General features: G+C 40.0%; 1 protein-coding gene across 1 annotated transcript in view; it reads left to right on the top strand.

Moving 5' to 3' along the window:
* GPR27 (G protein-coupled receptor 27) overlaps positions 1–15,227 on the top strand; it is a 481,267-nt gene extending 466,040 nt beyond the window's left edge. The window contains exon 2 of the mRNA XM_049776921.1: positions 15,218–15,227. The gene's annotated coding sequence lies outside the window, so the exon portion shown is untranslated. The remainder of the gene's footprint in view (positions 1–15,217) is intronic.
* The last annotated feature ends 5,529 nt before the right edge of the window (positions 15,228–20,756 follow it).

Genomic DNA, 20,756 nt, shown 5'->3' with positions numbered 1-20,756 from the left:
CCCAGCAGGCCAATGAAACCTTTTCTGAAACTGGTCCCCCACCTTGACCCCTCACTCCAGCACCATATTAAAATAATTCAAGGAGGCTGGAAAGATAGCATGGAGGTGAGGCGTTTGCCTTGCATGCAGAAGGATGGTGGTTCAAATCCCAGTATCCCATATGGTCCCCCAAGCCTGCCAGGAGCAATTTCTGAGCATAGAGCCAGAAGTAACCCCTGAGCACTGCCGGGTGTGACTCAAAAACCAAAAAATAAAATAAAATAAAATAAAAAAATAATCCAAAGAAATCAACAGCTGATCTGCACCTACTGCAAAGTTCAGCATCATTACCAATGACTGCTTTCTTTCATTCGTTCTTTTTAGAGTGTTAGTACAGCAGGTAGTGTGCTTGCCTTGCACACAACCAACTTGGGTTTGATCCCTGGTATTCTATATGGTACCCTGAGCACCACAAGAAGTAATTTATGCAAAGCTCTGAATAACCTCTGAGCATCTTCAGGTATGACCCTAAAAAAAAAAAAAAAAAAAAAAAAAACAAAACAAAACAAAAAACCTAAACAAAAAACCTTCCTCCCTTTCCTTTCTTCCTCCTTTCCTTATTTCCTCCTTCCTTCTTTCTTCCCCTCTTTCCCTCTCTCCCTCTTCTTCTCTCTTTTCCTATTTCTTTCTCTTTCCTTTCCTTCCTTATTTCTTTCTTACTTGCTTACTTGTTTTCTTGCTTGCTTACTTGCTTTTCTTCCTTTTCATCCTTTCTTCCTTTCTTTCCTCCTAATTTATTGAGCCATTTATGATCACAAGTAGGTACTCTCAGTTATTTTTTTCTTTCCTTTAATTTTTTAAATTTTATAATAATAGTTAACATGATTACAATAATGTTGATTTTTATGGTTTTAATGGGAAAGCTACTATTCCTCAACTCCCTGCCAAAATACCCTTCTTTTCTGTATTTATGTTATTTCTAGTTCACCTCTTCTACACCCTCATTCCCTCAATGCTTGATAAAACATCCCAAATTTCTTTTTTCTTTTTTTTTGGGGGGGCACCCACATCAGGTGATGCTCAGGAGTTACCCCTGGCTATGCACTAGAAATTCTGGCTTGGGGGACCATATGGGACTCCGGGGGATCGTACTGCAATTTGTCCTAGGCTAATGCGAGCAAGGCAGATGCCTTACCATTTGTCCCACCGCTCAGGCCCCCTCAAATATGTTTTTTTTTAATACTTTTCAGAGAGGCTTATGAAAGGTATATGTGATAGAAAAATACAGGCAGAAACAAAGATGAGGAGAGAGACAGGGAGGGACAGAGATGAAGGAGAAACAGGTACAATAAGAGAATATATGAAAAAATAGATTGGCAGATCATGCTTAGATATCAAGTGATTCCTACTTAGGTTTTGGTCTTCAAAAAGAGGACAGGAGATGCAAAATTGTGGATAATAACCTTTTAAATAAACAAGATTTTATAGATTGGATCTCAGTTCTTATCTAGTAGAGTTGAAGAGATTCATTTGCTCTAGAAAAATGACATTTCTCTCTGTCAAATGAGACTAATCAAGGAGCCTTTGTCTGTAAACCAGGGATTCTATAAACTGTCGTTTCCACTTAATGTAGTCACAGATTTCTGTAGCCTCTTGTTTCTTTTTCAAAGCCGTCTTGACTTTATTGCACATTCAGATGACCTTTGGACTCCATTTAGCAAGTTGATAGATATATCTTATGCTTTGGGTGGGGAAACGTGCTTTATTAGTTTTAGGAAGACCACAGGCGTAGTCAGGCCTCTTTGTGACAGAAAACAGAACCCAGCTCTGGTCAGCTTGAGCCAAAAGGTGCTTGAAAGGATGGCAAGTGTCTGAACCCTTTCTGGATACAAGATTGAGGATGGGGACCCGAGAGATAGCATGGAGGTAAGGCGTTTGCCTTTCATGCAGAAGGACGGTGGTTCAAATCCTGGCATCCCGTATGGTCCCCCGAGCCTGCCAGGAGCAATTTCTGAGTGTAGAGCTGGGAGTAACCCCTGAGCACTGCCGGGTGTGACCCAAAAACCAAAAAAAAAAAAAAAAAAAAAAAAAAGATTGAGGATGGACAGGGACTAAAGCAGTTCACTGGTAAGGAAGCAGAAGAGAGTCACTGTCTCAGACCAGAAATGATTTGATTCTAAGGCTACCAATGTCAGAAAAGGTTTCTAATCTGTCCTGCTCCAGACACAGAAGATTCAGGCAAAATGCCTGCAAATGCAACTGAGATCTGGCCTGTTTCTTCCACTTCTCCAAGCAACTTCTCCAAGTGGAGCAAACAGAGGGAGCTAGGGCCTCACAAGAGAACAGGGATCATCAGGAAATTCTGTCTGCTCCCAGCCCCTCTCCCCAAGTCTCTCTTCAGGTAATGAGGAACAGAGTTTGAAAGATGAGCCCAGAAACCCAGTTTCCATGACCCTCAGGAAAAAATGCTGAGATGTATTCTCAGAAATTCCTTCGTTTGACAGAATCCAGACATGCCTAGTGACAAGCTGGACGATGTGGGATGATGTTTCCCTCTTTTCTAACAACACACACACACACTGAGCACCTCATAGAATCTTTTCCCAGACAAACCACTTCTTAAATCCCCACCCTGAGGTCAATGTTAGGGAAACCCTAATAAGACATTTTAAGCAGGCTCCACACAAGGGGAGGCATGAGCCTCCAAATTTCAATTTAATCATCCTAAGGTCAATGAGGAACCCAAACATATGCCTGAGAGTCACAACATCTATTTTAAATAATGGCAGCAAATTTTTTCAGAGCTACAAAAATGAGGGGGGGTTATGAGATGTTTCTTACAAAAAGCTATTATTTTTCTCTGTTATTTTAAGATGATAAATGAGACCCCCAAACTGTATCACCTGGTCATCCAGAAGTGCACCTGTCATGGTTGTTTACTGATTGTTCATTCGTTACCTCAGTACTCAGCTTCCTGCAATGGATACTGATTGTGGCCTTGCTTCTGTGGGGCAGGAGCTTAGGGTCTGTTCTGTTCAGGTTTAGGGTCCCTCATGAGGCTGCAGTGAACAGTTGGCAGTGGCTGCTATTCTCTGTTAAGCCTCTGAGACTCTCAGTTGCTTCCACACAGATCTTTCTACAGGGGCCCTGGTTTGCACCTTACAAACCTGAAAAGAACATGATGAATGGAAGCTGCAAAGTCTGTCATCACCTCACTTTCAGAAATCACCTCATTCATCTCTGCAGAATCCAATTGCTTACACAACTCAAGATAGCCATAGTTAAGAAGGAAGAGGTCCAGGTGAGGGGTGAGTGTCCTGTGCTGGGGCCACTTGCACCATTTTAGGAGCTGGCTGGCACAGTATTGTTTTCTTCAGAGCCGGTCAACAAGGTTGATGTCTGCTTAAAACTAACTGAAGAAGGGGCTGAAGAGATAGCATGGAGGTAAAGTGTTTGCCTGTCATGCAGAAGGTTGGTGGTTCGAATCCCGGCATCCCATATGGTCCCCCGAGCCTGCCGGGGGCTATTTCTAAGTGTAGAGCCAGGAGTAACCCCTGAGCACTGCCAGGTGTGACCCAAAAACCAAAAACAAAACAAAAGAAAAAACTATCTTTGCTTAGGAGCAACACGGAGACTTCCAGCCACAGGTTGGGGGACCAACGATGAGTTGCCTGAGGGTAAGAGTTTAACACATCAGATTGTTGTGTGAAAACAAGCCTCTCCACACAAATTCCCTTATGCCCTGTACTGAGGATTCTGATCTGGAGATAGAGATCATCAGAAATGGAACTAAAATATGACTTGTGCAGGATTGGCTTGTGTTTAGCTTGGCCACCTCTCCCCTGCCCATTCTTCTCCTCCTCCCCATTAGGAATCAGATCCTAAATCCAGCATGAAATAAACAAAAGAGGGAAAATTCCTTTGTAAGCCCACCAGAACCTAGTGAAAACAGAGCCATATGCTGCAGAATCTAATCCGGAAATTCCAGTTTAACATAAAAAATATATATACATAAACATCCTCAGTGTGCCAAGCTTTTAAAAAGAAGATGAGTGACTCTGCCAACCCAAATAGTAGTGAAGGCCAAACAAGTTAAAGAGCCAGCACTTTAGAACTCCTTCCTCCCTTAACCCCATATATACACCCCATCAGATATTTCACATAAGGAATGGTTTGCCATGTATGGGACCTGAGACTTAAGCCACTGAGAGTCCAGGGTTCTGTGCGTGCACAGTGTAGATTGTCCTGAACTGAGCTCAAAGAAAGAATCATATTGTTACCTGAGCATTTGTCCTCAAGAATAGGCTCTAATGAGGACATTACTCTTCATGAGAAAAAGAAATTACAGAGATATCTGAAAATGCATTGAAATTTATACAATAGCGGCATCATACGCATTGATTCAAATAGTGGGTCATTTCCCTGCAAATTTGAACATAAATACACTGATTCAGATGACAAAATGCCAGATATAAACAGCATTACAGAGCTCTTTCACAAAACCGTTAATCATTTGCTCTCAGGGTCCCAAACTCAGTAACTGATGCTGGCACATCTAAGGGTGGTTCAGGCTAGAAAACAGAGGCAGTACCCATTCATGTACCCATGCTCCATTTCTAATATATCATCAAGGCTTGCACAGCCTATATCCTTCTCAATTTTCTCCCCATGTCTTTTCATCTCCACCATCCCAGACCAGACTTTTTCCTGAAGAGTTGCTGTCACTTCCACAGTTTTCCCTTCTTCTATTCATGACATGCCCCTCCCCACAGGGGTTAGAATTAGCTTCAACTGTAACAGACCCAAAACAAAAGTATAGGTGAGTGTATGGATCAGCAATTCCAGTATGGAGTTCTTCAAATCACCAGACCTCTTCCTTTTTGTATCTTACTGTGTGGGGTTCTAGGCCAAGACCACCACTAAGTTCAGAATGACTTCCAGAGCTCTAGCCATTACATCTACATTGCAAACTATAGGACTGAAGAAAAGGTTGGAAGATTATACCCTCTCATCTATATAACACGTTGCAGGAAGCTGACAGTATCTGCTGATACCCTGGATATGGGGCTAATTAAACGAGAATTTGGGACAGAGACACCATCCATTCAGGGATGTTGGCTAGCCCAGGAGCAAACCAAGAGGTAAAATCTCAAGTTTTTTTCTAGTCAGGTCCAGCAGTGTGAACAAGTATTCCTGTGGAGATATCGGGCTGGGAGGTGATGTCCAGAACTACCTCTTACGCCAATAACCGGTTGACCAGGAAGCACAGGTGGGGGGCAGAGAGATAGCACAGAGGTAGCTGTCTTGCATGCAACTGACCCAGGACAGACGGTGGTTTGAATCTCAGCATCCCACATGGTCCCCCGAGCCTGCCAGGAGCAATTTCTGAGTGCAGAACCAGGATTGACCCCTGAGGGCTTCCGGGTGTGACCCAAACTGCCCCCACCAATAAAGAAGCACAGGTGAAACCTTCAGACCTCCTTGAGCACCAGAAATAAAAGGAAATAAGTTGCAGTTTAGTTGTGTTTAACCTAACTGTTATGTCCTTTTTTAATTTTTATCAGTTAAAGCATTTTGATATATCCCATGAAACACCATATAAATGTAAAAACTGGAATTTAAAAGGTACATAAAACCTTCTTCATAGTTCCCTTATTTAACAAAATGAGTGCTTAAGCATCCCAAGGGGAAAGGATTAAGAAGATAGAAAGAAAAACAAGTGTGTGGTTTTTGTTTTGTTTTTTAAAGATTGAATGCTAACCTCCAAATTTGTATGTATGTGTGTTTGGGGGGGGGGTGGCTATGAAGGAAGGCTGAAGTTCACAGGATGGTGGGGTGGCGCTCAGAGCTTACTTAAAGACATCCTATACATAGCTGGGTGAGAACAAAACCAAATTTGAAACCAAAGGCTCAAATAAATGGCCTTTGATCTTTCCATGGACTTGGGTTGAGTCATTCACTATCTTTACCATTAACCTCTTGCTTCTAGTCCTTTGCCTCTTTAGTGCCTACCCCACAAGGGCTCAGTAAATGTCAGCTAAACATTTATTTATAGGTGAGTTTTTGATTGAATGAAAGAAAAAAAAATAACCCAGGAAGATTTAATTCTTCCCTGTCTGAGCATGCAGGACACAGTTGAGGGATTGGTACCCAAAGACTATCTTACAGAAGAACATGGATAGTGAAGAGAGAGAGGGAAAAAAAAGGAGAATAAATACTGCTGAAAAATTCTGACTTATTCTGGCAATGTGGCCTTGTGCATTGAATTGTGTTTCTACCCCAATTCATGCCCTATAGTCTTATTCCCCAATACCTCAGAGTAGAATTATAGTTGGTAGTAGGGTCTCTTCATGGACATTTAAGTCAAATGAGCTGAAGGACTGAATCTAGTAAAATAATTATCCTTAAGGGGAAAGAGAGGGAATGATGTTAGAAATGTAGTACATCAGGGATAGCACTTGCCTTGGATGCAGTTGAATCAGGTGTAATCCTGACTCAGCACTGCATATGGTCCTCTGAGTTCCACCAAGAGGGAGTCCCTGAGCACAGAGCAAGCTCTGATCATAACCAAGTGTGATCTCAAAACACATTTTTTAAAAGTTGGGGTAAATGCAATCTACATTTGATCTGTTAAATAGACTAACTTTTTTCATAGACGAGATATAAACCATGCCATGAAAAACTGTAGATACATTGGCCACACAGCTGAAAATGGCAATCTTGGCAAAATAGTAGGAGCCAAGTTTCCACCCATGCCAGCTTCACCCACCACCCACAACTGAAGTTTTGACAATGGCCCAGCTTCACCACTCATATATGGTTCTTTGCAGAGACATCAATCTTACCAAAACTCCAGGTATGCCAATATTGGGGCTGACATTACTAGAAGTTTTTTGGAGTGAGTATAGGTACTCTCCCCTGTCATCTTGTACTTCCAGAAAGCCTGGCAGCCTAAAATATGCAGCACAAAAACCACTATATTGGCAATGGTGCTTGGAATTCCTGAAGAACTCCAATTTTTTAATAATATCTCCAGAGGAACATACCAATTTAGACACTAATGTGTATCTGAAGCTATCTAATGTTCAGAAAGAAAAGAAGTAACAGAAGGATAACTAGCAATAAGAACTTATTAAGATTTCATCCTGTGTGTGGCTCATCTGCAGCTGGCTCGCCTTCCCTGGAGCCTTCCCTGGAGGTGAGATTACAAGCCCAGAAAGGGTGGAGCCAGAGGAGCACGGCCACTCTGCTTCACTTCCAGGCCATGCACATCATTTAGGCAATGAATACAACCACAATACATAGAAAATCCACAATACAAGTGTGGCAATGGGGAAACAACACAGGCCAGCACCAGACATAAAGAATGACGATGGCAACTCTGACGACTTGAACATGACCAACCAACTAGTCTCTCAGATAAGGAGTTTAGAGTCACAATATGGAAGATGTTGAAAGAACTCAAAAAAAAAAAAAGTATAGAAGAGAACACTAATAAGAATCAAGAGAATATGAAGATAGAAATCAGAAAACTCCAAACTGAAATTTCAGGTCAAATAACAGGTCTGAAAAACTCAGTAGATGAATTGAAGAAAAACATGGTTGAGCTTTCCCACGGGTTAACAGCAGCTGAGGATAGAATTAGTACACTGGTAGATGAGATGAATAACAACTCCATACAGCAGAAGAAATTGGAAAAAAACCTTAAAGCAAATGATCAAACATTGGAAAAATTACTCAAAGATGAAAATAGAAATCTATGATAAGCTCAACAGAAACAACTTAAGAATCATTGGAGTCCCAGAGACCCAGGAAGAAAGTCTCCAGGAAGAATCAATGGTCAAGACCATCATTAAAGAGAAACTACCAGAGCTAATGAATACATTTGATCAAATCCTGCATGCCCGAAGAGAACTAACTAAAAGAGACCCCAGAAAAAACACCCCAAGACACATCCTAGTCACAATGATGAATCCCACAGATAGAGACAGAATTTTGAAAGCAGCAAGATTGAAAAGAGAAATTACATTCAAGGGAACATCCTTGAGATTTACTGCAGACCTGTCACCAGAAACACTCAAGGCCAGAAGGCAGTGGTGGGACATAGTGACAAAACTCAATGAAATAAATGCTTCGCCTAGAATACTGCACCCAGCAAAACTCACTTTTAGGTTTGAAGGAACAATACATGGTTTCACAGACAAACAACAGCTCAAAAACTTTACAGACTCAAAACCATTCTTAAAAGAAAAACTGAACGGCCTACTTTAAGACAAGACTGATCAACAGACACACCAAACTTCGATATAAAGATGGCACTAACTCCCAGGACAATTCTTTCTCTCAATGTCAATGGACTAAATGCACCAGTTAAGATAAAAAAAACTCAACCCAACCTTCTGCTGCCTACAAGAAACACACCTGAATAGTCAGAACAAACATAGACTCAAAATAAAAAGCTGGAGAAAAATCATCCAAGCAAACAACACAGATAAAGAAGCTGGAGTGGCCATACTAATATTAGATGATGAAAACTTTATACTTAGGAAAGTTTAAGGGACAAAGATGGACATTTTGTATTAATCAAGGGATACATACAGCAGGAAGAAATCACTCTCCTAAACATTATGCACCGAATGAGGGGCCAGCAAAATATTTAATAAAATTGTTGACAAATCTGAAAAATAATATCAATAACAACACAATAATTGTGGGAGACATCAACACAGCATTGTCAACAATTGACAGGTCAACTAGACTGAAACCCAACAAGAATATACTAGACCTGAAAAGAGAAATGGAAAAAAGTGGCCTAGTAGATATATACAGGACACTCCACCCCCAGAAGCCTGGATACACATTCTTCTCTAATGTACATGGGACATTCTCCAGGATAGACTACATGCTAGCACATAAAACATACCTCCATAATATCAAGAGGATAGAAATTTTGCAGGCTACCTTCACTGACCACAAGGCCCTGAAATTATATGTGAACTACAAAGGGACACAGAAGAAAAAGTTTAATACCTGGAAGTTAAACAGCCTAATACTGAATAACCAGTGGGTCCGAGATGAAATCAAAGAGGAAATCAAAACCTTCCTAGAAACAAATGACAATGGAGACACAAACTATTAGAAACTATGGGACCCAGCAAAAGCGGTACTGAGAGGAAAATTTATAGCTTTGCAAGCACACATCAGGAAAGAAGAAGGGGCATACCTGAATAGCTTAATGAAGCAGCTCATAGAATTAGAAAGTACTCAAGAAAAGGACCCAAAAATAGGGAGACAGAAGGGAATAACAAAGCTGAGAGCAGAAATCAAGTAAGTGGAAACTTGAAAAACAATCCAAAAGATCAACGAAAGCAGAAGTTGGTTCTTTGACAAAATAAACAAGATTGATAGACCACTGGCAAAACTAACAAAAAATAAGAGAGAGAGAGAAACTTAATAACTCCTATTAGGAATGAAAAAGGAGAGATCACTACTGATATGATAGAGATACAAAGGGTAATCAGAAACTACTTTGAGAAACTTTATGCCACTAAAAATGAAAACCTGGAAGAAATGGATAAATTCTTGGACTCTTATAATCTTCCACGGTTGAATGAAGAGGATGTAGCATATCTAAACACACCCATCACTATTGAGGAAATTAAGACAGTAATCAAATGTTTGCCCAAAAACAAAAGTCCAGGCCCAGATGGATTTACTAATGAATTCTTTCAAACCTTTCAAGAGGAACTTCTACCAATCCTGGCAAGACTCTTTTATGAAATCGAAAAAAAAGGAACACTTCCAAATAACTTTTATGAAACAAACATCACCCTGATACCTAACCCAGACAGAGATGCTACGAAAAAAGAAAATTACAGACCAATATCGCTGATGAATACAGATGCAAAGATCCTCAACAAAATCCTGGCAAATAGGATTCTATACCTCATTAAGATCATCCAGGGGCTGGGAAGGTGGCGCTAGAGGTAAGGTGTCTGCCTTGCAAGCGGATGGACCGTGGTTCGATCCCTGGTGTCCCATATGGTCCCCCCAAGCCAGGGGCGATATCTGAGCGCATAGCCAGGAGTAACCCCTGAGCGTCAAACGGGTGTGGCCCAAAAACCAAAAAAAAAAAAAAAAAAAAAAAAAAAGAAGACGATCATCCACTATGATCAAGTAGGTTTCATCCCAGGAATGCAAGGCTGGTTTAACATCCGTAAATCTATCAACATAACACACAACATCAACAACAAGAAAAATAGAAATCACATGATCACATCAATAGACGCAGAGAAAGCATTTGATAAGGTCCAATACCCATTCTTGATCAAAAATCTCAGCAAGATGGGAATGGAAGGAACCTTTCTCAATATAGTTAAGGCCATCTACCACAAGCCAGAGGCAAATGTTGTCCTCAATGGAGAAAAACTGAAAGCCTTCCCTCTAAATTCTGGCACAAGACAAGGCTGTCCTCTCTCACCACTCCTATTCAACATAGCACTGGAAGTACTTGCTATAGCGATTAGGCAAGAAAAAGATATCAAGGGAATCTAGATAGGAAATAAAGAAGTCAAGCTCTCGCTGTTTGCAGATGACATGATACTCTACCTAGAAAACCCCAAAGTCTCTATGAAAAAGCTTCTAGAAACAATAGACTCATATAGCAAGGTGGCAGGCTACAAAATTAGCACACAAAAATCAATGGCCTTTCTATACACCAATAGTAATAAGGAAGAAATGGACATTAAGAAAACCCCATTCACAATAGTGCCACACAAACTCAAATATCTTGGAATCAACTTGACTAAACCTGTGAAGGACCTATACAATGAAAACTATAAAACTCTGCTCCAAGAAATAAGAGAGGACATGCAGAAATGGAAGCACATACCCTGCTCATGGATTGGTAGGATTAACATCATTAAAATGGCAATACTCCCCAAAGTATTGTACAGATTTAATGCAATCCCTCTAAAGATACCCATGACATTCTTCAAAGAAGTGGATCAGGCACTTTTGAAATTTATTTGGAACAATAAACACCCTAGAATATCTAAAGCAATCATTGGGAAAAAAGAATATGGGAGGAATTGCTTTCCCCAACTTTAAACTGTACTACAAAGCAATAGTTATCAAAACAGCATAGTATTGAAATAAAGACTGGTCCTCAGATGAGTGGAATAGGCTTGAATACTCAGAGAAAGTTCCCCAGACATACCATCACCTAATTTTTGATAAAGGAGCAAGAAATCCTAAATGGAGCAAAGAAAGCCTCTTCAGCAAGTGGTGTTGGCACAACTGGCTAGCCACTTGCAAAAAAAATTGAACTTAGACCCCCAGCTAACATCATGTATGAAGGTTAAATCCAAATGGATGAAAGACCTTGATATCAGACCCGAAACCATAAGATACATAGAACAACACATAGGTAAAACACTCCAGGACATTGAGACTAAAGGCATCTTCAAAGAGGAAACTACACTCTCCAAGCAAGTGAAAGCAGAAATTAACAGATGGGAATATATTAAACTGAGAAGCTTCTGCACCTCGAAAGAAATAGCGCCCAGGATACAAGAGTCCCCCACTGAGTGGGAGAAACTATTCACCCAATACCCATCAGACAAGGGGCTAATCTCCAAAATATACAAGGCACTGACAGAAATTTATAAGAAAAAAACATCTAATCCCATCAAAAAATGGGGAGAAGAAATAGACAGACACTTTGACAAAGAAGAATTACAAATGGCCAAAAGACACATGAAAAAATGTTCCACATCACTAATCATTAGGGAGATGCAAATCAAAACAACTATGAGGTACCACCTCACACCCCAGAGATTGGCACACATCACAAAGAATGAGAACAAGCAGTGTTGGCAGGGATGTGGAGAGAAAGGAACTCTTATCCACTGCTGGTGGGAATGCTGTCTAGTTCAACCTTTAAGGAAAGCGATATGGAGATTCCTCCAAAAACTGGAAATCGAGCTCCCATATGACCCAGCTATACCACTCCTAGGAATATATCCTAGGAACACAAAAATACAATACAAAAATCCCTTCCTTACATCTATATTCATTGCAGCACTATTTACCATAGCAAGACTCTGAAAATAGTCAAGATACCCTTCAACAGATGAATAGCTAAAGAAACTGTGGTACATATACACAAAGGAATATTATGCAGCTGTCAGGAGAGATGAAGTCATGAAATTTTCCTATACATGGATGTACATGGAATCTATTATGCTGAGTGAAATAAGTCAGAGAGAGAGAAAGACACAGAATGGTCTCACTCATCACTGGGTTTTAAGAAAAATGAAAGACATTCTTGCAATAATAATTTTCAGACACAGAAGAGAAAAGAGCTGGAAGTTACAGCTCACCTCAGGAAGCTCACACAAAGAGTGATGAGTTTAGTTAGAGAAATAACTACGTTTTGATCTATCCTAATAATGAGAATGTACGAGGGAAATAGAAAGCCTGTCTAGAGTACAGGCAGGGGTTGGGTGGGAAGGAGGGAGATTTGGGACATTGGTGATGAGAATGTTGCACTGGTGATGGGTGGTATTCTTTACATGGCTGAAACCCAAACACAATCATGTATGTAATAAAGTTGTTTAAATAAATAAATTATAAAAAATAACTTATTAAACTTTCTAATGATGACTTAATAACCTCATTGCAAGGTAGAATAATTTTCACAAATGTTCTTGCTTCTCTATTCTTTTTCTTTTTACTGTCACATATATTATGATAAACTATGCCAACCAAATGATACATGGTCTTTAAATAATGTAATTCATATAAAATAAAAGATTGAAGCAAGTCTATTGGGCTTAGGAGATGGTTCAAATAACTGGATGCCTGCTTTGTATACTGGAGCCCTGAGTTTAATCCTTCAGTACCATATGTTCCTCTGTGCTCTGAGAAGAGAGATCCCTAAATACTGAATCCTGAGCACCACCGATGTAAATCAAAACAGAAAGAAACAAACAAAAGTTCCTAAAAGGAAAGGGTAGGGCAAATTCAAAACATGAATAAGTGAAAATAATATAGATTTCTGGGATATGAAAACCAAACTTTCAGCCACCCGGTCATCCCTCCTTCTGGAACTTCTGGCAGGAGGCAGAACTCAGAAACAATCCATCTTTGTGATTCAAGTCACCCAGTCTGTGGCATTTTGTGACAGTGACCTTAGCAAATGGCACATAAAGCCATAATGTACTTAAAGAGCTGCTTACCAAGTGCTCACACATACATGAACAAATACGCACACATATCTTTCATTATTCATTTGAAGTGCAAAAGTCCCTGTTGACACAGCAGGATAGTAACAATCACTAGCAAATCAACCGCCTTGTATTTATAGTCATCACCACCCTACACTTGGAAATAAATGGATCTTATTGAAAGGAAGTTTATAAGAAAAAAAAGAAAAGATATAAAGAAGGAAGAAAGGAAAGAAAGAGAAAGAAAGAAAGAAAGAAAGAAAGAAAGAAAGAAAGAAAGAAAGAAAGAAAGAAAGAAAGAAAGAAAGAAAGAAAGAAAGAAAGAAAGAAAGAAAGAAAGAAAGAAAGAAAGAAAGAAAGAAAGAGAAAGAAAGAGAAATGAGGGGCCCGGAGAGATAGCACAGCGGCGTTTGCCTTGCAAGCAGCCGATCCAGAACCAAAGGTGGCTGGTTCGAATCCCCGTGTCCCATATGGTCCCCCGTGTCTGCCAGGAGCTGTTTCTGAGCAGACAGCCAGGAGTAAACCCTGAGCAATGCCGGGTGTGGCCCAAAAAACCAAAAAAAAAAAAAAAAAAAAGAAATGGAGGGAGGACAGGAGGAAGAAGAGAGGAAAGAAGGGAGGAAGGAAGGAAAGAAAGAAGGAAAAAGGAAGGAAGGGAGAGAGGGAGAGAGGGAGAGAGGGAGGGAGGGAGAGAGGGAGAGAGGGAGGGAAGAAGAGAAAAGTAAAAAGAAAAGAAAAAGCCTAAAATTTTCTTCTTTCCTCTTTTCTACATAAAAGATACACTCAAGGGAAATGGAAACCACCGTCCAAAATCTGATTTTAACAGGGGTTTCCTCAGAAACAGCTTTAGAATGGGATGAATCACTTTCAGGACTAAAGCTGGGACAGTTCCAGCTGCTTGGGGAACATGGCCCTGTAGCCCTAAACAGCCCTAAACAGAACAGTAGCCCTGGAGTTCTGAGAGCCTGTGCTAGCTAGAATCCATGTCCCAGATTTCCCAGCAAGCACCATTTCACCATTGAAACTTGCTTTCTTCTAACAGTCATTCCATGATGAGGTAGAGAGAAATGCACATTTGAATTCACCTTTGCCTGTACAGCCTGCACCTCATACACTGATCTAGCTGGCCTTCTGCATGGCCCTCAGGCCTTCCTTTCTATGCCATTTGAAGTGTCTAGACCAGTGATAAAACACAGGCTAGACCAGTGAAGGGATTATTCCTCTGAATGTAATCTATTTTCAGGAGGGTTTGATAGTAATCATAAGTGCATAGGCCTCCTTGACCTACAGAAGCTCTTTATTTTGGAGTGTTCTCTGTGCTTCTCTGAAGATTCATTTGTTCTGGATCCTCAGCAGCAAACCTGAGAAGGCCTTTTGTATTGGATCGGTCTCCTTTATGACTCACACTCTCTCTACTATTGCTACTTCTTAAAATTACTCTCAGATAGGTCCTGTGCACCAAAACCCTTGCCTCGAAAACCCTTACTTTTTTTAGAGTTACCCACACTGAAGAAGACTGAAAATCATGATCAGGCCTAACCCTAACTAAGGTGCATTTAAAATACACCATTATTTGTCTGGGGCCTAGAGTTCAGGGATGCTACTAGATGGGTTATGCCAGGGAGCTAGCTGGTTCTCAAAAAGATTGGGACACTAAAAATAATTCTGTTCATTTATTTACTTATATTTTATAAATTCTCATTTCCATTTTATTTGTATTTTTGATATTTTATTTTTATAAATAAATGCTTTAATTAAATCACTGTGTGATACAGTCACAAAAATGTTCATAATTGAGTTTCAGTCATATAATGTTCAACAGTCTTCACCAGTGTACATTTCCTGCCACCACTGTTCATATTTTTCTCCTGCCCTCCCAAGCCTTTTCCCTTGCCTGCCTCTGTTGTAAGCATTTTCCTTTCTTTTTCTCTTTTTCCTTTTAGGCACTGTGGTTTTCAATATTATTACTGAATACACACACACACACACATCACTTTATCTCCTTTCAGTACCCAGTTCTTGTCCAGAGTGATCATTTCCAACTATTATTGTCATAGTGATCCCCTCATGACTCACTGCACTCCCCTGCTGTTTGTGGCAAGTTTCCTGCCATGGACTGGTTCTCTCTCAACTCTATTGTCTTCAAATATTAGCACCATACCATCTTTTATTTTAATATTCTACAAATGAGTAAGATAATTCCATCCTTTACCTCTAACTCTTTCTCTCAGCATAATAGTCTCCATATATATCTTATGTATAAGAACATTTTATGACTTCATTTTTCCTAACAGCTAAGTAATATTTTTTGTGTAGATGTACTACCATTTCTTTATCCACATATCCATTCTTGGGAATTTGGGTTGTTTCCAGATTCTGGCTATTGTGAATAGTGCTGCAATGAACATATGAGTGCAGAGGGGGTTTCTGCATTGAGTTTTTTATTCCCTAGACCCTAGGGAATATACCCTAAGTTAGGGTATATTCCTAAGAGTATATTACTAGGTCACTGGAAGCTCAATTTATAGTTTTTTGAGAAATATTTATGTTATTTTCCAAAAAGGCTAAACTAGTCTTGCCACCAGTGAATGAAAGTTCCTTTCTCCTCATATTCACACCAGCAGTGCTTGTTCTTTTTGATGTATTCCAGTCTCTATGGTCTGAGATATGTCATATCATTGTTGATTTGACTTACTTTTCCCTAATGATTAATAATGTGGAACATTTTTATGTGTCTTTTGGCCATCTGTATTTCTTCTTTGAGTAACTTTCTGTTCTTCCCATTTTTGGATGGGGTTAGATTTTTTTTCTTGTTAATGCCTTAAATAACTTAGCTATTAAGCCCTTATCATATGTGTATTGGGTGAGTAGTTTCTCCCATTCCATGGGAATTCTTTCTATACTAGTCACAATTTTCTTTTATAGTGTAGACGTTTTTTGGTTTAATGTAGTCCCATTTGTTTATCTTTGCCTCCACTTCCTTGCAGTGATGTTTCATCCTTGAACATGCCTTTAACGTCAATGTCATGGAGTGTTCTGCCTACATTTTTCTCTATGTACCTTATAGTTGTAAATCTGATATCAAGGACTTTAATCAATTTTGATTTGAGTCTTGTGCACGGCATTAAATAGAGGTCTTTTTGCATATAATTGATCAGTTTTCAGTTGGGATACTTTGTGACAGACCTGAGCATGAACTGAGTCTATATATAGCCTGGCTGCTGTCACTTGGTTAAGCCAGTTTGTTCAGAATAGAAATACCTAGGAGGAAAAGGGTTTGAAGTATTTTATCAGGTCAAATGGGAGTGTTCTACCAAATGGGTAGAACATATAGAATCATGATTGTCTCCAATTTAAACCTACTTCCTGTTGGGTCTTTATATCCTTAGTGGAGAAAGTTGGAGAGAAAAATTGTACAACCATCAAACACAGTGGTGTGGTGTTTTCAGAACAAAAAGGATTTCCATTGTATTTTTTCAATTTTCATTTAGTTTTTAATCAGTACAAATAGTTAAAGGGAATTGACACAAATGTTTCTGATATTTGCAATGAAACAGATCTTCTTTTTTTTTTTTTTTAGGAGTTTTTATTGTGACCAAAAGTGAATAACAAATCTTTCACAGTAATATTTGAAGTCCATAGTGACAATTAATCAGGGCCATTCCCACCACCAGGGCACTAAAGACTTGTAAAAGGGGCTCTAGTTTAACAAAGAACCCTGATAACAGGAGCTCCAAATCAGACTAGATTTAAAAGAAATATCACTGTTCTCTCCAGTGTTTCTCCATACAGAAGGTCAAAAGTATTTCAAATTCAACAGCAGAAAATGTGACTTGATTCTTATTTATGCCAAGTAAGTAGCTGTGCCTATGTTCTTAAAGGTGCCAAGAAAAAAAAAAAAAAACTCAAAGATGACCAGAGACTTTGTGGAGAGGAACAAAATCCAGTGGGTTCATTGGGAAGGATTATGCTTCAAAACATAAAAAAAAAAAAGAAAGAAAGAAAAAGAAGTCAAGAAATGGGTCTCCCCACTAGCACTTCTCAAATGTCTGTGTAGATTTGAATCCTTGGGGAACTTGCTGAAGTGCAGGTTCTGATCCAGGAGCCGGGAATGCTGCCAGTCTAAAGAGCTCTGGTGATGTTGAATTTCAGCAGTACTATCTGATTGGCAAATGTCTGACAGGGGACCACAAAGCCCATTCCTTCCAGTAAAGCTGTCTGGAGGTAGTAGTAATAGTACAGGGTAAGGCATTTGCTTTTAGCTAACCAAAAGTAATTGGCTGGAGGCCGGAGTGATAACACAAGGGCAGGGTGTTTGCCTTGCACGCAGCCAACTTGGCATGGACCGGGTTGGATTCCCAGAATTCCATATTCCTACCAGGAGCAATTTCTGAGTGCAGAACCAGGAATAACCCCTGAGCATCTCTGGGTGTGGCAAAACAAAACAAAACAAAAGTAATTGGCTAACGCTAATCCTAGTTTGATCCCCAATAATACATTGAATGGTCTCAAGGATCCTTGTGCACAAAACCAGGAGTAATCCCTGAACATAGCTGGGTGTGCTCCAAAGACAAAACCAAAAATTATTAAAGAGGGGCCGGAAAGATAGCACAGCAGTAGGGCGTTTGCCTTGCATGCAACCGACTCGGAATGGACTGTGTTTGACACCTGGCATCCCAAATCATCCCCTGAGCTTTCCAGAAGCAATTTCTGAGCGCAGAGCCAGGAGTAACCCCATTCATTGTCACGCTATTTACAACAGCCAGACTCTGGAAACTACCAAGATGTCCTTCAACAGATGAATGGGTAAAGAAACTTGGTACATATTCACAATGGAATATTATGCAACCATCCGGACAGATGAAGTCATGAAATTTTCCTATACATGGATGTACATGGAATCCATTATGCTGAGTGAAATAAGTCAGAGGAAGATAGATAGATGCAGAATAATCTCCCTCATCTATGGGTTTTAAGAAAAATAAAAGACATTTTTGCAATAATCCTCAGAGACAAAGAGAGGAGGGCTGGAAGGTCCAGCTCATGACATGAAGCTCATCACAGAGCAGTGAGTGCAGTTAGAGAAACAACTACACTGAAAACTATCATAACAATGTGAATGAATGAGGAAAGTAGAAAGCCTGTTTAGAGTATAGGCAGAGGTGGGGTGGAGAGGAAGGAGATTTGGGACATTGGTGATGGGAATGTTGTACTGGTGAAGGGGGATGTTCTTTACATGACTGAAACCCAACCACAATAATAAATAATAAAGATATTAATATTTTTAAAAAAGGAGTAACCCCTGAGCATCACTGGGTGTGGCCCAAAAACCAAACAATCAATCAATCAATAAACTGATAAAAATTATTAAAGAAAAAAAGCTGTCTGGGCCAGAAATTTGGTTCCCCCTCTGTAGTGGAAGTCTCATTCGCAGTCCTAGGGGGATTGGGGAACATGGGTCTGGAAGCAATATCAGCACAGGAAATAGTCCACACAAGGTTAGAGAGAAAAAAAAACAAGTTCAGAAACTTCCACCACAAGCTCTCTGCAAGTAGGCAAAAATACCAGCAGGCAGACAGTCTAGTTGTGAGTCTAAAACCTAAAGAAGTCTCTCAGATCTGAGGTCTTTATTGGAAAGAGTAGGACCACCCCCTGGGTGGAGAATAAGTAGGGGTAGGGGCCAATTTGGAAGTACTTCCCACTCAGGAGGACAAGCACAAGCAAAGAATTATCCTGAATAAAGTAAAAATGAGTTACTTCAACACACCTCTTGGAAACTTGTTAAAGTTTCTGCAAACTACCACTCACACTCATGTGTGTTAGAAAAATAAAAAGTGAGAGAGACAGAGAGAGCACTATGGGTAGGAAATGGGGAGAGGAGGAGGTAAAAGAAGAGAAAGAGGAAAGAAAATAAGAGACAGAGGAGGAGAAAATAGAGGAGGAGAGACTTACAAAGACCTTACATAACTATTCAGCCAAATAAGAACACAGAACGAATTTCTCCAACTACTGTTAAGACTCCTGTTCTGCGATCCTTTAATTAAATAAATATATTTTTAGCAACCATTCTCTACGTAAACTGTCATCACCCATTGCTGTTAGCAAGATAATCAAAAGCATTAGTCCAAAAAGGGCCCCTAGAGAGTCATTGATCCAATTTCTCTAACTTCTCCCTGAAAAGAAAACTTCAGGGAGATCTGATGACTGATCCAGGCAACTCTCAAATAAAATGATGGTGAAAGAATGTCAGCCCATTCGCGCTGGGATTGTGAACAAAATCACACTTGCCCAAAAATGCATTGACTCAGAGAGACGATCAGCAAAAGCTAGGCTTTAATAGCTATTGATGACAGACTTACACCATGTGATGGCTGTCAAGCAGGCACACCCCCAGCTTATAGAAATAGGAGTCTTTATCCCTAATGCAAGTTCCAGGCTCATTTTCCTATTGGTCAAATACTCCTGGGCACATATTCTACTCAGAGGAAGTTCATAGTTACAGGTGGAGGATCCAAATTTGATTTTAAGCTATATTCCCTCACTTGTAGGCTTTGAGGCCAAAAATTGCATTTTTTTTTAATAAGAACATGTTTCTTTCAGTACTTAACAATAATTATTTATTTTTGTTTTGGGGTCACATCTGGCTATGCTCAAGAATTACTTCTGGCTCTACACTGAGGAATTACTCCTGGTTGTTCTTTGAGGACCATACGGGATGTCAAGGATCAAATTCAGGTTAGCTCTGTACAAGGCTTATGTGTACAATCTCCTTACTGTCTCTCTGGCTCCTTATTAATAATTTTAAACTGCAGGGTGTTCATATCTCTATCTAGCAGCAGCGTCTTATATCTTGTTTCTTGGTAATTATATATTTCAACACTCTGGGAATGATTCACTGTTCTTACAGGGTACAAGTAGGAACTCAAGTGACTTTCTGTTTGTCTACCAGTGTCCATGAATCCCACCCACATCTGCTGTAGGACAGAATTCTTAAACTGTCATAGAAGTCCAGGCTTCTCATCAGAAAAACACTTTGAGGGAAGAGGGTGCAGGACTTAAGGCTTCACCTGATTCATTTGAAATCTTGATCTGATATTATTATTGAGACATTATCTCTCTTCTTCTTGCCTGAAAGATCTGAGTAGCATAGCCACAGAGCTGCCTCTTCCCTTACACATTGCCCTCAGGTGATGGGAAGAGAATTAAAAACTCTCCTTCTCTATGTAGAGCCTGGCTAAGTTTGCAAACTGCTATTTCGTTCTGGCTGTTTCTGAGTTCCCTGGATGCAATTCTGCAGGTTCAGGCTTGGCCCAGCATATTTGTGCCATCACCTTGAAGATAAACAGAGATTACAACATATGAATTTGCGTGGGGGGCACTGCATTATGCTATGAAGGGTATAAAATGTAGTCCCAATGCCACTGGCCTCTAATTCATGGGACATTCAATTTAGCTTAAAGGAAGCATCTGGTGCTGGCCATAGGGAGGAGAAACTGTGTAGCCCCAGGAGCTTAGCCAGCATTCTGTAGCAGACCTGCAAGTGAGGGA

The sequence above is a fragment of the Suncus etruscus genome, chromosome 7 (genome assembly GCF_024139225.1).
Source record: "Suncus etruscus isolate mSunEtr1 chromosome 7, mSunEtr1.pri.cur, whole genome shotgun sequence".
NCBI lineage: Eukaryota > Metazoa > Chordata > Mammalia > Eulipotyphla > Soricidae > Suncus > Suncus etruscus.
Note: the sequence above shows the minus strand (reverse complement) of the source record. Positions and strands in the feature narration are given on the sequence as shown.